Source organism: Amblyraja radiata, chromosome 25 (assembly GCF_010909765.2).
Source record: "Amblyraja radiata isolate CabotCenter1 chromosome 25, sAmbRad1.1.pri, whole genome shotgun sequence".
NCBI lineage: Eukaryota > Metazoa > Chordata > Chondrichthyes > Rajiformes > Rajidae > Amblyraja > Amblyraja radiata.
This window is the reverse complement of record NC_045980.1, coordinates 35,141,927-35,156,279: the sequence shown is the minus strand read 5'-3', so window position 1 is coordinate 35,156,279 and position 14,353 is coordinate 35,141,927. Positions and strand designations below refer to the sequence as shown.

At 45.7% G+C, this 14,353-nt stretch overlaps 1 protein-coding gene across 1 annotated transcript in view; it reads left to right on the top strand.

Moving 5' to 3' along the window:
* txnrd2 (thioredoxin reductase 2) overlaps nucleotides 1–14,353 on the top strand; it is a 71,040-nt gene that overhangs the window by 40,224 nt on the left and 16,463 nt on the right. The gene's annotated exons all lie outside the window — the stretch shown is intronic.

The following is a 14,353-nucleotide window of genomic DNA, read 5'->3' as shown; positions in this document are numbered from 1 at the left end:
TCCCCCCCCATTACCCTCTGTGTAAAAAAACTTCCCCCGCACATCTCCATTAAACTTTCTCCCCTCTCACCTTTTACCTATACCCTCTTTAGCTATACCCTCTTGTGTTGGACATTTACAAGGGGAGCTTACAAAGTGACTTCATGGACTTGCGAAAGAGGACATTTTCAAAAGGGTGGCAAATCTGAGAACTGTATTCTGCACTCTGTATCTTTCCCTTTGCTTCTTCTTCCGTGTGGCGTGCACAGCCTATAGTTGATGGACAACTTGTTCTATTTGATCTTCCGTTTGTGCACGTCGAGTTGATTGCATTAGTCGAAACAGGGCGGACCACGTGAAGGTTGCAATCTTCCACCCCTTTTCCCTTTGCTCTACCTGTTGCACTGGAGTTCGGCTTGATTGTGTTCCTGTATTATCTGTTTGGGTGGCATGCATTGTACCCTGGCACATGTGGCAATAATAAACCTAATCCCAACTCTGACAGGCTATTTACAGGGGGCTATGCTGGTGCCTGCTGCGCTGATTGTTAGTTCCTCGTTAACTAGCTCATCAACTAAGTAAGGTACACAAAATTGCTGGGGAAACTCAGCGGGTGCAGCAGCTTCTATGGAGCGAAGGAAATAGGCGACGTTTCGGGCCGAAACCCTTCTTCAGACTGATGGGGGGTGGGGAAAGAAAGAAGGACAAAGGGAGGAGGAGGAGGAGCCCGAGGGCGGGCGGATGGGAGGAGACAGCTAGAGGGTGAAGGAAGGGGAGGAGACAGCACGGGCTAGCCAAATTGGGAGAATTCAATGTTGATGCCATAAGGACGCAAGGACCCCAGACGGAATATGAGGTGCTGTTCCTCCAATTTCCGCTGTTGCTCACTCTGGCAATGGAGGAGACCCAGGACAGAGAGGTCGGATTGGGAATGGGAGGGGGAGTTGAAGTGCTGAGCCACCGGGAGGTCAGGTAGGTTATTGCGGACCGAGCGGAGGTGTTCGGCGAAACGGTCGCCCAACCTACGCTTGGTCTCACCGATGTAAATCAGCTGACATCTAGAGCAGCGGATGCAGTAGATGAGGTTGGAGGAGATACAGGTGAACCTTTGTCGCTCCTGGAACGACTGCTTGGGACCTTGAATGGAGTCGAGGGGGGAGGTGAAGGGACAGGTGTTGCATTTCTTGCGGTTGCAACGGAAAGTGCCCGGGGAGGGGGTGGTGCGGGAGAGAAGGGAAGAATTGACGAGGGAGTTGCGGAGGGAGCGGTCTTTGCGGAAGGCAGACATGGGGGGAGATGGGAAGATGTGGCGAGTGGTTGGGTCACGTTGGAGGTGGCGGAAATGGCGGAGGATTATGTGTTGTATTTGCCGGCTGGTGGGGTGAAAGGTGAGGACCAGAGGGACTCTGCCCTTGTTGCGTGTGCGGGGATGGGGAGAGAGAGCAGTGTTGCGGGGTATGGATGAGACCCTGGTGTGAGCCTCATCTATGGTGGCGGAGGGGAATCCCCGTTCCCTGAAGAACGAGGACATTTCCGATGCCCTGGTATGAAATGTCTCATCCTGGGAACAGATGCGGCGTAGGCGGAGGAATTGGGAGTAGGGGATGGAGTCTTTACAGGGGGCAGGGTGGGAAGACGTGTAGTCCAGATAGCCATGTGAGTCAGTGGGTTTGTAATGTATGTCGGTCAGGAGTCTGTCCCCTGCGATGGAGTGTCCCCTACTCATCAACTAAGTAGTTTAGTTTAGAAATACAGCACGGAAACAGCCGCTTTGGCCCATCGGATCCACACCGACCGACGTTCCCCGCACATTAACACTATCCTGCACCCACTAGGGACAATTTACACCAAGCCAATGAACCGACAAACCTGTACGGCCTTGGAGGGCGGGAGGAAACTGCAGATCTTGGCGAAAACCCACGCAGGTCCCAGGGAGAACGTACAAACTCCGTGCAGACAGCACCCGTAGTTGAGATCGAACCCAGATCTCTGGCGCTGCGAGTGCTGTAATGCAGCAACTCTACCGCTGTGTCACTGGTGCATGAAACCGAGAAGTTGGCAGGCAGTCCCAATAAGTAGCAGAGAAGGCAAATTCAATGTTGGCTTTTATTGCAAGGGGTTAGAGTTTACAAAAAGGAGGTTTAGTTCCAGTTATACGGGTTGTTAGTGAGTCTTCACCAGGAATCCTGCGCACAGTTTTGGCCCCATTGCTTAAAAAGAGAATAGGCAGAAGAAACTAGCTTATCTTGGCATTATGTTCAAGAAAGAACTGCAGATGCTGGAAAAATCGAAGGTAGAAAAAAATGCTGGAGAAACTCAGCAGGTGAGGCAGCATCTATGGAGCGAAGGAATAGGTGACGTTTCGGGTCGAAATCCCGAAGGAATAGGTGACGTTTCGGGTCGAAATCCCGAAGGAATAGGTGACGAAGGAAGGAGCCCGCCCCTCACCCACCTCCACATCAGTCTGAAGAAGGGTCTCGACGTCAGTCTGAAGAAGGGTCTCGACCCGAAACGTCACCTATTCCTTCGCTCCATAGATGCTGCCTCACCCGCTGAGCTTCTCCAGCAATTTTTTTCTATCTTGGTATTATGTTCAGCACAGACAGTGTGGGCCAAAGGGCCTGTTTCCCCTGCCTCACTACAACTCTACAAACTTGTTTTCATTCTTTCCCAGTTCCAACGAAAGCTCTTTGACCTTAAGCATTAACTCAGTCTCCCTTTCTCAGAGATGCTGCCTGACTTGCTGAACCTTTTCAACATTTTTAGATGATCCTGCAGTTTCTTTGGCTTCCACCAGTTGCACCATCATTGTTCGTACCTGCGTCAAGCATGTGTGACCTGTTCCCCCAGCCTAGCTTGATGCTGAGGCCGATATTAACTCTCCATTGCTCTGCACTGCACTGCATGGGAACTAAGCTGGTGTCCAAACTAAATTTCTTGTCTCTACCGCCTGCCAGATCAGCTGATTTATTGATGGGTTAGTGTTCAATATGATCGTGGCTGATCATCCAACTCAGTATCCTGTACCTGCCTTCTCTCCATACCCCCTGATCCCTTTAGCCACAAGGGCCACATCTAACTTCCCTCTTAAATATAGCCAATGAACTGGCCTCAACTACTTTCTGTGGCAGAGAATCCCACAGATTCACCACCCTCTGTGTGAAAATTGTTTTTCTTATCTCGGTCCTAAAAGATTTCCCCCTTATCCTTAAACTGTGAACCTTTGTTCTGGACGTCCCAAACATCGGGAACATCCTTCCTGCATCTAGCCTGTCCAACCCCTTAAGAATTTTGTAAGAATAAACCTCGCGTATCGTCCTGAAGTCTTACGGACTCGCAGGTATGCAAACAGGGTCTGCGCAACTTAAAAAAAAAATCTGCCTTGCAGAGTTAAGAATGCAAAGCATTACAGTATATAAATACAAAGGTGTCCTGAGACAGGTTCAACAACAAGTAATCCACCTAATTTTTTTTTCTTCTCAGTCAGAATTTCTAACAATGAATCCATCACGAAGATCTTGACACTTTTTTTGCCGGGCCCCACCTTGCTCAGAACCGGAGAAAAATAAGCCCGTTGATCTGTGGTTTTGAGTTAACATCAGTTTTTTTTTCTAAATTTAACACACCCAAACCAGGTGTTTTATTCAATGCGAGAGAAGCTGGAGATTTGCAGTTAACTCTTTAACCACCGTGACGCATCTTCACTTTGCCATGCTGAGTTATTCTGACTGCCGTCACTTATATACTACTGACCCATTTTGTTTCAAGAGGGTTTTATTGTCATGTGTACCAAGCAGAGCAATGAAATTCTTTACTTCATTCCAATATAGCATGCACTCGCTCCTATAGTTTCTGATAACCCCTTGTTGTCATGGGAACAGCTTTTCCTTTTAGCATCAGACCTCTGAACATAGTCCAAAAGTATTTGATATATATACATAAATGTTCGATTAACGCTAGACACAATTTAATTCAATTTAAAATATTACATAGATTATATTATTCAAAAACTAGGTTGAATAAATTTTATCCAAATATCTCTCCCATCTGTGATAAATGTCTTTCTCAAAATGCCAATATTACACACTCATTTGTTTCTTTACAAAACTTCATAAATTTTGGTGTGATATATTTGATATATTCACAAAATTATTTAAGATAAAAATGGAACCTAATACAGAAATGATCATATTTGGAGTGAGGGGAGACTGGAACAAATTAAATAAACAACAAAACCCATTCTTTAATTATGGGTTAATAATAGCAAAAAAACTCATACTTAAATTTTGGAAAAATGCTAATATACCAACATTTAAAATGTGGATCAGTAATATGCTGGACACAGCACATTTGGAAGAAATGAGACTCCTCCTAATAGACTAACAAGACCAATTCTTAATGAGTTGGTCCCCATTTATTGATTTCTTGGAGTCAAGTGGGGACAGAGCCTTCTCCAGGGCAGCTCCCAGGCTCTGGAACTCCCTCCCCCAACTGATCCGCAATTCCGTGTCCCTCACCATCTTCCAGTCCTGCCTCAAGACCCATCTCTTCACCTCTGCCTATCCTTAGCCCCACGTCCCCCTCCCTTTTCATCTGTGCATTAATTGCCTCATATTGTGTTTTGTATTGAATTCTGTCTTTACTTTGTGTACTAGTCATGTCTCTACTATTTATTTCATTCCCCTTACATGTTTTTCCTCTACCTGCTAAATTTTTGTAAGGTGTCCTTGAGACTCTTGAAAGGCGCCCATAAATAAAATTTATTATTATTATTGTTATGTGGTGCTACAGTATAGTATCGCGAAAATTAAAAGTTTCAGGTATGGGTGAAAGACGATCTAGAACATAAAAAATCATCTCCTTGTGGCGATTGAATAAATTCCTTCCTGCTCTCCCTCCTCGCTTATTTCATTTCCTCACCATTTTCTTTTTCCGCCTTTCACTCACACACACTAGTCTATCCTTTACTCGTTACCACCTCTTTTTCTTTATTCTCTTCTTACTTTTTTCTTTATTAAAAAAAGGAAGTTGTACAGAGAATGTAATATATTAATATAACGTTGGGAACCTGTAAAAAGGTACCAATGTATTGTACTTCTAATAAATAAAATTTGGAAAAAAAAAAAAAAAAAGCTATGGTACTATCCCATTCACCTCTGCCCCGTTATGGATATTGGACTTTGTCTATAGAACTGCCGCGCTATAATGCCGAGTGCTATATTCTGCACTGTCCCTTCCCTTTTACTCTGTCTCTTGTCCTTGAGTTTGACCATTGTATTTATGTATAGAATTATCTGATCTGTTTGTATAGTATATAAAACAAAGCTTTTTGCTGTACCTCAGTACACATGACAATGATGAGCCTAAACCTAACCCTTGACCATTGTGGGATCTGGATGTGTCTCGGTCAGCCATCATTATTTCTTGTGAAGATCCGAATGCCCCTGTTATCTCGATGGGGTCTACGGGGATGAGCAGATTATGGGGACATGGGATTATAGAGAAAGGAACATGATTATACCAGGAAATCTTGCAAATTGAAGATGATTTTGAGTAAACATTTTATTTTAGAGACACAAGGGACTGCAGTCGATGACATCTTGAGCAGAACACAACATGCTGAAGGGACACAACAGAACAGGCAATATCAGTCTGAATAAGGGTCCAAACAGAAAATATCATGTCCTTTTTCCTGCTGAGCTTCCAGCAGATTGTTTTATACTCATTTTAACAAATCAAAGTTCGTAGTATGTCCAGCTCTGTATCAGCTCACTAATGTGAGATGCGTCTCATTGTAGATTCAACTCTGGGCTTCCCAATTTGTTCTGTGGAGGATAGGATGTCTTAGAGCAAACCAACACCATAGGGTGGCATGGTTCTGCTGCAGCGCCAGAGTCCTGGGTTCAATCCTGACTATGGTGCTTGTCTGTACAGAGTTTGTACGTTCTCACCGTGACCTGCGTGGGTTTTCTCCGAGAATTTCAGTTTCCTCCCACCCACACTCCAAAGACGTACAGGTTTGCAGGTTAATTGGCTTGGTATAAATGTAAATTGTCCTTGGAGTGTGTAGGATAGTGTTAGTGTGCGGGGATCACTGGTCGGTGTAGACCGATGGGCCGAAGGCCATGTTTCCACACTGTATCTATCTTTAAGTTAAGCTAAACATTTTCAGAGCAGTTTTACCTTGAGAGGGATTGTACGTTCTACTTGAAGTGGGAGGTTCAGCAGCTGGATTGTTTTTAGCAGAACAAAACTGACCTCGGTGACTTGTCGACGAGTTACTGATGACAGCCATTTTATGCTGGTCCCAATCACAGCTCTTGACAGCAACTACAATTCTGTATTATGAGCTGCTCACACCTCAATCTTTTCACAAATCTTTGCATAAAAGTAAAGATTTTTACATTATAAAATCTTGAAGCATGTTAATTATTAATACAAATCTTGGCTCAGAATTGCAAGAAATGTTGAATATGTTTTATTTAGATTCGCTCTTAGAATAAAGGGGAGGCCATTTAAGACTGAGGTGAGAAAAAAACTTTTTCACCCAGAGAGTAGTGAATTTGTGGAATTCCCTGCCACAGAGGGCAGTGGGGGCCAAGTCACTGGATGGATTTAAGAGAGAGTTAGATAGAGCTCTAGGGGCTGGTGGAGTCAAGGGATATGGGGAGAAGGCAGGCACGGGTTATTGATAGGGGACGATCAGCCACAATCACAATGAATGGCGGTGCTGGCTCAAAGGGCCGAATGGCCTCCTCCTGCACCTATTTTCTATGTTTCTATGCAGATTGACAGCAATGATGCTTGGTTTTTAATGCTGTCTCAACTGCATTTTCTTTCACTTCTGCAGGTTATTCGGAGGGTCAGGATAGAGACATTTTAGTAATGAGAGACCTAAAGACCTTTTAAACCTCTTGAATATTATGGGAAGCACCCTGAAATACAGCCACCGATTTCTTCTAAACTTTCAGTATTGAGCGAATAGTTGACTGAGACATATCAATCCTCTTGCAGCAAGAACGGAGGCGGAGGGGGGGGGGGGGGGGGGAGGGGGGAAGAGCAGAGCACATGCACACATTTTTTTTAAGGTCGACAAAAGTGCTGGAGAAACTCAGCGGGTACAGCAGCATCTATGGAGCGAAGGAAGCCTATTTCCTTCGCTCCATAGATATTGCTGTACCCGCTGAGTTTCTCCAGCACTTTTGTCTACCTTCGATTTTCCAGCATCTGCGGTTCCTTCTTAAACACATTTTTCTTTTTGAACCTTGCTGCTTAGCACCTGTTGTGTCATGCAACAGCAATCTTACTGTAAAGGCTGATGTAAAAATGTCCATCAAATACATTTGTTTACAATGCTGGAATTTCCACAGAACTCCTTGTTTTCTTGCTTCATGTGAAGAGTCACCGCCTGACTGCAGGAGATCTCAGAACTGCCAGAATGTTTGATACTAAAGGGCCTGTCCCACCAGCATGCGATTGCATGCGTCTACCGCGACCAAACATGGTCGTTTGAGGCGTACGGCTGCGCGGGGCCGGTCCCGATTCGAACCGCGGAGGCGTATGGAGTTGTGCGGGCTGGTCCCGACATCATACTCACCCAATCAGCTGGGCAGGAGGCGGGCCGACTGAAATTGGACGTCGCGCGGCATCGGGCGGTGATGTCATCACGCAACGACACGCCGGGCGGTGACGTCATCGCGCAACGCCACGCGCTAGGCGTACGCCGTCAAGACGCTGCGTACAATGTCAAGAAGCCGCGTACGCCTTCAATGCGCCTGCGGGTCGACAGGCCGTTGGCACGCGGAATTTTCGAGCAGTGCGGGATTTTCGGAGCCCCGCGCGATGTCGGGACCAGCCCCTCACAACTCCATACGCCTCCTCGCTTGGAAGTGGGACCGGCCCCGCGCGGCAGTACGCCTCAAGCGACCACGTTTGGTCGCGCTAGACGCATGCGATCGCATGCTGGTGGGACAGGCCCTTAACTCGTGCCTCTTTGTCGTAACAGCAATGGTCCTTTGGAGAAGGTGGGAGAAATGTGTGCGCATATGGGTTGGAGGGGGGAGGAAGAGGGAGGGGGAGATGAGTCTTGCAGTGAATTCAAAACCTTGGCGCAAAGTTTGCACTTCTAAGTTTTGAAACAAAAGACTTGTATTACGTTGGGTCTTTCAGAAGCTTGGCCCCGTCCCAGAGAGCTGATGCAGTCGGGTCCCATCACAGTTTGGAAAGAAATTGCAGAGACTTGTGGATGTTGCCCAGTCCATCGCACAGACCAGACTCGTCACCATTGACTCCATCTACACCACGCTGCCTCACAAAAACAGCCAACATAATCAAAGACTTGTCCCCACCCCGGCCATTCCTTCGTCTCCCTGCTCCTGTCAGGTAGAAGGTACGGCAGCTTGAATTCGCACCACCAGACTCAGGAACAGCTTCTTCCCCTCTGTTATCAGGCTTCTGAACAGTCCTTACATAAGCTAGGGTACTGTCCGATTCACCTCTACCTCATTGCAGACATTGGACTTTTGTCAATGAATCTGATGTGCTGCAATGCTGAGAACTATATTCTGCATTCTATATTCCCCTTTGCTCTATCTATTGTACTTGAGTTTGACTTGATTGTATTAATGTACAGTATATCTGATCTGATTGAGTAGCGTGCAAAGTAAAGCTTTGCTCTGTACACATAAACTTAAACCTATTTTCTAAAGATGTAGTCATTGTTATGTGGCATAGTGTATATTAAAGGGAATGTTTTTTTGAATACTGCACGTTTTACAATGCTGTGCAGTACAGTACACTCCCCAAGTTTGGCCATTCTGGCGGGAAATCTTTCGATACATTTAGTTAGGATATATGGTGGAGCAGCATAGCATTTGAGTTACTGGGCTAGCAGGCAGTGTTTCAGGGTCATTGATCCTGTGACATGAGTTTATATCCCACTGCAGCAACTGGGGACATTTAGAGTCAAGTAATTAAATTAAATTGGGCTCGGTAAAGAGCTGGGTTACTTCCCAGCTGTTATCAGGCAACTGAACGGTCCTCTCATCAGCTAGAGTGCCTTCTTGACCTTTGAGGGCCTGTCACACTTGGCGATTTTTTTCGGCGACTGCCGGCGTCATATCAGGGTCGCCAAAAGATTTTGAACATTTCAAAATCCAGCGGCGGCAAAAAAAAAGTCGCGACACTTGAAAAAACGCCGCGCCTCGATACGCCATCAGGCCGCAAATTTTTCGGTGACCTGATACGTCTGTCAATGATGCCGGCAGTCGCCGAAAAAATCACCATGTGGGACAGGCCCTTTAGTTTCTTTGTTTAGAGATACAGCCCCTTCGGTCCACCGAGTCCACACTGACCAACAATCCACACACCCTAATAATAATAATAATAATGGATGGGATTTATATAGCGCCTTTCTAATACTCAAGGCGCTTTACATCGCATTATTCATTCACTCCTCAGTCACACTCGGTGGTGGTAAGCTACTTCTGTAGCCACAGCTGCCCTGGGGCAGACTGACGGAAGCGTGGCTGCCATTCTGCGCCTACGGCCCCTCCGACCACCACCAATCACTCACACACATTCACACACAGGCAAAGGTGGGTGAAGTGTCTTGCCCAAGGACACAACGACAGTATGCACTCCAAGCGGGATTCGAACCGGCTACCTTCCGGTTGCCAGCCGAACACTTAACCCATTGTGCCATCTGTCAACCCTAACACTATCCTACACAATTTACACGTAGACCAAGCCAATTTACCTACCTACCTGCAGGTCTTTGGAATGTGGGAGGAAACCAAAGATCTCAGAGAAAACCCACACGGTCATGGAGGGAACGTACAAACTCCGTACAGACAGCACCCGTTGTTGGGATCGAACCCGGGTACCTGGTGCTACAAGCGCTGTAAGGCAGCGACTCTACCGCTACACCATCGTACTGCCCTCTTAAAAGACCTCCAATCTATTTCATTGGAGACCTTCAGCCTATAATTAATTGGACTTTGTTTTGCACTATCTGTTGTACCCTTTATCTGTACACTGTGGACGGCTCGATTGTAATCATATATGGTCTTTGACTGGGTAGTGATGAAAACAAAAGCGTTTCACTGTACCTCAGTACATGTGGCAATAATAAACTGAGCTGAACTAGAGGTAACTGGCACAGTAGCCTCACAGTTCGTGCTGCTGATGCACAGCTCCAGCCACCTGGGTGGTTCGATCCTGACCTCGGAGGCTGTCTGTGTGGAGTTTGTATTTATGAAAAGTCATACAGCCCAGAAACGGGCCCTTCGGTCCAACTCGCCCTTGTCGACCCAGATGCCCTCAGAGGGCATGGATTCCCCTTCGAAGCTGCAGGTTCCTGCAATGATATGTTGGTTAGTACTGTAGTTGACTTTTGTATTTACCCTTGGTATAGGTGGGTGACAGGAGAATTGGAGGTAGTTAATGGTAGTGAGAGGTTACAGTGGTTACTGAGAAAATATCTGGGTGGACAGGAGCGGATTGAGGAACTGACATAGACTTGATGATCTGAACGACCACCTTTTATATTACAAGAAAGAATAAGAAGAGCTTTTTGGTGAAATGCTACCCAATTTATGAAATTTCTGTCTTTCGATTGGAAAGTATTGTTTCCTTCTGCAGTTGTACAGAGCCCTAGCGAGACCACACCTGGAGTATTGTGTGCAGTTTTGGTCCCCCTAATTTGAGGAAGGACACTCTTGCTATTGAGGGAGTGCAGCGTAGGTTTACAAGGTTAATTCCCGGGAAGGCGGGACTGTCATATGCTGAGAGATTGGAGCGGCTGGGCTTGTACACTCTGGAGTTTAGAAGGATGAGAGGGTATCTCATTGAAACATATAAGATTGTTAAGGGCTTGGACACACTAGAGGCAGGAAACATGTTCCCGATGTTGGGGGAGTCCAGGACCAGGGGCCACAGTTTAAGAATAAGAAGTAGGAACAGAGACGAGGAAACACTTTTTCTCACAGAGAGTGGTGAGTCTGTGGAATTCTCTGCCTCAGAGGGCGGTGGTGGCAGGTTCTCTGGATGCTTTCAAAAGAGAGCTAGATAGGGCTCTTAAAAATAGCGGAGTCAGGGGATATGGGGAGAAGGCAGGAACGGGGAACTGATTGGGAATGATCAGCCATGATCACATTGAATGGCGATGCTGGCTCGAAGGGTCAAATGGCCTACTCCTGCACCTGCTGTCTATTGTCTATTGTTATTTCCTTGCAAAATTTTAGAATGTCGACACAAATTTTAAGCAAGTGTGTGTGTCTCTGTGTGTGTGTGTGTGTGTGTGTGTGTGTGTGTGTGTGTGATGTTCAAGGCTGAACAGATCTGTCTCTAAAGTCATTACACAAGTTTATATCAAGGAATAAATCATATTTGTGAGGCCCTAATTTCAAAATTCAACTCGATGGCAATAAACTCAGCAGTCGGTGGGGAAACCAGATCTCCCTGCTTTGAAATCCTAGTAGTTGCAGGTTGTTATCAGAGCAAACAAGTATGAATATCATTTTTACAAAGCATAGTAATGCAGTCTCAAAGAAGAATCTAATTTCAAAATGCTCGGTGGCCAGAAACTTGAGATTTGGTAGAATTTTTATACATCGGAATCTGAGGAGTAACTTTTTCACACAAAGGGTGGTGGGTGTGTGGAACGAGTAGGTAGACAAAAATGCTGGAGAAACTCAGCGGGTGAGGCAGCATCTATGGAGCGAAGGAATAGGTGACGTTTCGGGTCGAGACCCTTCTTCAGACTGATGTGGAGGAGGGGGAGGGGCGGGATCCCGCCCCTCACCCACCTCCACATCAGTCTGAAGAAGGGTCTCGACGTCAGTCTGAAAAAGGGTCTCGACCTGAAACGTCACCTATTCCTTCGCTCCATAAATGCTGCCTCACCCGCTGAGTTTCTCCAGCATTTTTGTCTACCTTCGATTTTTCCAGCATCTGCAGTTCCTTCTTACACAAGAGAAGGTAGTTGAGGCAGGGACTATTGCGATGTTTAAGAAACAATTCGACAGGTACGTGGATAGGACTGGTTTAGAGGGATCTGGGCCAAATGCAGGCAGGTGGGATCAGTGTATAACCATATAACAATTACAGCATGGAAACAGGCCATCTCGGCCCTTCTAGTCCGTGCCGAACACTTACTCTCACCTAGTCCCATCTACCTGCACTCAGACCATAACCTTCCATTCCTTTCCCGTCCATATACCTATCCAATTTATTTTTAAATGATAAAATCGAACCTGCCTCCACCACTTCCACTGGAAGCTCATTCCACACAGCTACCACTCTCTGAGTAAAGAAGTTCCCCCTCATGTTACCCCTAAACTTCTGTCCCTGTAGATGGGGCATGTTGGTGGGTGTGGGCAAGTTGGGCCGAAGGGCCTGTTTCCATGACTCTATGTTATTGGGAAATGTACTTGAAGGGAGATATGAACATTGAATCCAATGGAAAATGATTATTTTAAAATATGATTGCCGCATAATTGAGGCTATCACTTTCCTTTGTCGAGTTCCCTTACGTTGATTGATCAGTGTGTGTTTAAAAAGCATTTGTATAGAGTACTCCTTGGTAACTGGTTTGTGAACAATGTGAACTCAGAGGCCAGCTGACTAACAAAATGATATCACTTCAACACGAGTACTTAACAGCAAGTCAAAACTATTTGTTTAATGCTGGACATATTGGTTAAGTGCTTTGAGAAGGGCAAAGAAATGGAATTTTTAATTGCCTTTTTCCATTTTTATACTTCTCACAGAGTGATGCAGGCTGACGTTTAACATTAAAGCACAATGTTGGAATCACTCAGCACCTTCAGGCAGCATCTGTGCAGAGAGAAACTGTTAATATTTCAGGTTGACGATCTTTCATTAGAATCATTGCCATTGTGCAAGTTGTTTATAGATCAACTAAAGTGTACAGTGTTTTGTTACAATATCTAGGCTTTTAAAGTAATATTAGAAGATAAAAACATCAGCAGGAGTAATATCCATTGTCCTGCACTAAGCCCACATCCCACAATTTCCCAAGATCCAAAACTCTATCTTGGTCTTGCTTATACTGAGTAACTGAAGCTCCCCTGCCTTCCTGGATAGTGAATTCCAAGGATTCTCCTGGTGATAATCTTTCTGGAACTTGCTAAAGCCTTTGATTCTGTCAAACTGGGGACATTATCACTCACCAAATTCTGCTGCTGCTCGGAAATTCTTGTGTCTCTTTCATGATAACACACAAGCCATGGCTAGGATTTGGAATTTGCTGTCTGCAAGGGCGATGGGAGTCGATGTTTTCAAGAGAGAGTTAGATTTAGCTCTTAGGGCTAACGGAGTCAACGGATATGTGGAGAAAGCAGGAACGGGATACAGATTTTGGATGATCAGCCATGATCATATTGAATGACGTGCGGGCCTGAAGGGCCGAATGGCCTACTCCTGCACCTATTTTCTATGTTTCTATGAATCAAGTGACTAAGGAGTTAGTGGCAAAATATTTAAAATGAGCAATGTTAAACCTTTGCATCTAATCTTTCTCGCACGATTCTGATACCTTGTTATCGCGGTGTTTATGGTCTCCATCCCACTCAAAACCATGTGTTTGCAGGGAATCGAGAACCAGAGGGCAGGTTTAATGTGAGTTGGGCAAGATTTAATTGGAACCAGAGTGGCAACCTTTTCACTGAGAAGGTGGTGTGGATATAGAGACAGGCAGGCACTCGAACCACATTTAAAATACATTTGGACAAGTACATGGACAGAAAAGGTTCAGAGGAATATGGGCCAAACGTATGGAGATGGGATGAGTATAGATGGGGCACCATTGTTGGCATGGGCCAGTTGGGCCAAAGGGCCCACTTCCGTGCTAAATGACTCTAACCTCCATTTGGCCTTGCACAACTCCTCATTGAGAACTCCCTTTCCTTCCCAAGCCTATTTAATTATAACCGTAGCCATACAAAGTACACATTACTCATAGACCTCAGTCCTATCAGCCGCTACACACTGTCGAGTCCAAATTATTTTATTTTGACGGGCGGCACGGTGGCGCAGCAGTAGAGTTGCTGCCTTACAGAGCTTGCAGCGCCAGAGGCCCGGGTTCGATCCCGACTGTGGGCGCTGTCTGTGCGGAGTTTGTACGTTCTCCCCGTGACCGCGTGGGTTTTCTCCGTGATCTTCGGCTTCCTCCCACACTCCAAAGACGTACAGGTTTGTAGGTTAATTGGTTTTGGTATAAGTGTAAATTGTCCCCAGTGTGTGTAGAATAGTATTTGGATTGCTGATCGGTGTGGACTCGGTGGGCCAAAGAGCCTGTATCTCTAAACTAAATTAGACAACTAATGTTCTTTATTCTGTGGTTAGTCTTTCC